The following is a 4124-nucleotide window of genomic DNA, read 5'->3' as shown; positions in this document are numbered from 1 at the left end:
ATATTGGCTTTTCCGATTTGCTATCGTACTACCCCCGTTGAAAAACTTCCGTTTCATCTTCCTGGACAGGAATTAGTAGTTTACAACGAAGATGATCCTATTGCAGATGTTATGAAGCGTTCAGCTAGAAGATCAAAACTGTTGGCCTGGATGGAATGCAATAAAAAACATCCGGAAGGTAGAAGTCTCACTTATGCTGAATTTCCCAACATGTTTATGTGGATTAATAGTAAAAAATATGGCAACCAAGATCTAAGAGAAGGAAAAGTTTTGCAGTAGGCAGAATTACATATGTACCACCTTCTATAGGCCCGACGTATTACTTGAGAGTTCTACTTAATACAGTTCCAAGGGCCACAAGTTTTGATTTTTTAAAGACGGTAAAAGGTAAACTGTACAAGGAATTTAAAGATGCCTGCTTTGCATTGGGATTATTGGATGACGACAAAGAATATATTCTAGCTATAAAAGAGGCAAGTATGTGGTGTTTTGGGCCATTTATGAGGAAGTTGTTTGTCATACTATTGCTTTCGAAAAGTGTTTCAGTGCCTCTCGATCTCTGGGTAGCTACAAAAGATATATTGTGCGAAGATATTTTGTATTTGCAAAGGAACCGTACGAACAACCACGGTAAATACATAGTTTTTTATAAAATATAAAGTTATATTGATGTAGACGAACGTCTATGATTATTATTCTGATCATAAATATGTCAACTTAAAAAAAAACTCTGAAATGCAGGTCTAATGTTAAGTCAGAATCAGATAACAAACCTATGCTTAGCTGAGATTGAAATGATTATGCGGTCCCAATGGAAGCTCTCTGTCAACTATTGTGAATATGCCTAAACCAGACCAATCTGTGATGGATAATAATGAGAATAGGTTTCTGATAGATGAGAGAAACTACAGGCGTGATGAACAAAGAGAGGATTTAGAGAGGTTGTTACGTATGTCAAACGATGAAAAACGAAGTGTCTACCTAGAAATTATTGAAGCTGTGAATTGTAATAAGGTAGGTATGTTTTTTGTAATAAGGTAGGTATGTTTTTTGTTCATGGATTTGGTGGAACTGGAAAAACATTCTTGTGGAGTATTCTTGGTGCTGATATTTGATCTAGGGGTGATATTGTTCTTAATGTTGCATCGAGTGGTATAGCTGCTTTACTTATGGAAGGTGGCAAGACAGCTCATTCCAGATTTGGTATACCCATCCATGTGGACGAATATACAATATGTTCGATAGATGGTAAATCACATCTTGCCGAGTTAATTAGAGAAGCAAAGCTCAATCTATGGGATGAGGCTCCAATGATGAACACATTTTGTTTCGAAACCTTGGATAGGAGTATGCGAAATATTATGAAATGTGATTGGGTCTTTGGAGGTAAGGTTTTTGTTTTAGGGGGTGATTTTAGACAAATTCTACCGGTTGTACCAGAGGCTGGTAGAGTTGGGACAGTTTTAGCTTCTATAAACTCATCGTTGCTTTGGGATAGTTGTAAAGTACTTCGGCTTACACAAAACATGAGGCTTCGCAAGACCAAAAATAGTCAGGATGCAGATGCTCTCTCTACGTTTTCAAAATGGCTACTCGATATTGGGGATGGCAAGATCAACGAACCTAACAGTGGTGAAGTCGAAATAGAAATACCCGAGGATTTAGTAATTGATGCATGTGACAATCCTATACAAGCAATTGTTAAACAAATATACGGTACATCATTTGCAACAAGGACTGATGCAAAATTCTTTTGCGAAAGAGCTATTCATAGTCCAAGAAATGATGACATCGATAAGATAAATCAATATATGCTCTCTCAACTTCCAGGTATATTAAGAGTGCAATTTTTTTTTTGGCAAACAAAATTCAATATAACGGTTTCTTATTTTGGTTTTATTATATCCAGGAGAAGAGAGACAATATTTGAGTTCAGACAGCATCGAGACTTCCGATACAAGTGCTTACGACGATATGATATACACTCAGGAATTCTTAAACAATATTCACGTTTCTGGATTACCTAACCATGTTTTGACGCTGAAAAAGGGAGCACCTATCATGTTGCTTAGGAATATTGATCCTAAAAGAGATTTATGCAATGGTACGAGATTGATTGTCACTCAAATGGCTAATCATGTTATTGAAGCAAGGATTGTAACAGGTAAAAGAAACGTCAACGACAAAGTTCTTCTCCCTAGGATGTTTGTGTCGCCATNGCTACTCGATATTGGGGATGGCAAGATCAACGAACCTAACAGTGGTGAGGTCGAAATAAAAATACCCGAGGATTTAGTAATTGTTGCATGTGACAATCCTATACAAGCAATTGTTAAACAAATATACGGTACATCATTTGCAACAAGGACTGATGCAAAATTCTTTTGCGAAAGAGCTATTCTTAGTCCAAGAAATGATGACGTCGATAAAATAAATCAATATGTGCTCTCTCAACTTCCAGGTATATTAAGAGTGCAATTTTTTTTTTGGCAAACAAAATTCAATATAACGGTTTCTTATTTTGGTTTTATTATATCCAGGGGAAGAGAGACAGTATTTGAGTTCAGACAGCATCGAGACTTCCGATACAAGTGCTTACGACAATATGATATACACTCAGGAATTCTTAAACAGTATTCACGTTTCTGGATTACCTAACCATGTTTTGACGCTGAAAAAGGGAGCACCTATCATGTTGCTTAGGAATATTGATCCTAAAGGAGATTTATGCAATGGTACGAGATTGATTGTCACTCAAATGGCTAATCATGTTATTGAAGCAAGGATTGTAACAGGTAAAAGAAACGTCAACGACAAAGTTCTTATCCCTAGGATGTTTGTGTCGCCACCGGATGCAAAGTTTCCCTTTCGTATGAGGCGTCGTCAGTTTCCCGTTGCTCTTGCATTTGCGATCACTATAAACAAAATCCAATGTCACACGTTGGAACATGTTGGATTGTATCTACCCAAGCCCGTATTTAAACATGGACAACTATACGTTGCATTTTCTAGAGTGACAAGCAGAAAAGGATTGAAGATTTTGATTACAAATGAAGAAGGGAAATGTCAGAACAAAACCCTTAATGTGGTTTTCAAAGAAGTCTTTGAAAATATATGATTTTCTTTTAATCATCTAATATCTACTATAACGTTTCATTTCATACTATTGACATCAGATTTTTAGTTTTTCCCCTTAATAATATTACCTTTTTACATATCAATATCTAAGTGTTTAGTTTTTAAAAATAAAAACATGAGAACATCTTCAATATTTTAACGTAAATTATATTTTCTACATACAGGTGTGACAAATCTTATACTAAAACTATATTAATTTATATAATATTAGTATTTTTAATAATTCGACTAAAGTGAGAAACTAAAAAGATTAAGACGCAACGTTTAGTCGTGAGTCTTTGTATTCTTTCAGATCAAAAATCCCCTTTTTGTTTTCGATAACAGAGAAGAATCAAGAAAAAAACCTAATTTGAGAAAATCATGAAATTTGATTATATTGCTGATCTGCTTCCCGGAAGAAGTAATTGGTGTATCAACGCCAAGGTCTTACATTCTTGGAGAGTCAGAGAGTTCTTTACCAAGCGAGTTCTTCTTCTTGTGGATGAAAAGGTTATAGTCGTTAGTTGAATGATTTTTACTTTAATTTCGAGTTCTAACAGTTATCGTATATAAGAATTCTTACATAATTGTTGTTAAACTGTGAAGGGTGACACAATTGAAGCTCCTTATTTACCCGATACACTCGCTAACCTTCCTAAATATATAGACGATGGTGAGTGGTAAAGTATTAAAAATTTCAAAGTGATCAATCCAACCGTGGAGGAGAGGAACACTCATCATCCCTATCAGATTAAATTTATGGGTAAAACCACAATGTACCTGCTCGAATCATTGAGTCCCAAGAATTACTTTCGGTTCGAGGATTTGGATGACATAAAACGTGGACGAATAGATCATCCCATCTCTTTCGGTAAGAATTTCTTTAATAGATTTTATATTATTTTGGAACAATCCGTCAATATACTTAATGGGTATCTTTGTGTTCGGAAAATTAGATTCTTTTTAGGATTTATGGAACTTTGTGTATTGGTCCTTCACATAAAAAA

The sequence above is a fragment of the Camelina sativa genome, chromosome 19, assembly GCF_000633955.1.
Source record: "Camelina sativa cultivar DH55 chromosome 19, Cs, whole genome shotgun sequence".
NCBI classification, from domain to species: Eukaryota; Viridiplantae; Streptophyta; class Magnoliopsida; order Brassicales; family Brassicaceae; genus Camelina; species Camelina sativa.
Note: the sequence above shows the minus strand (reverse complement) of the source record.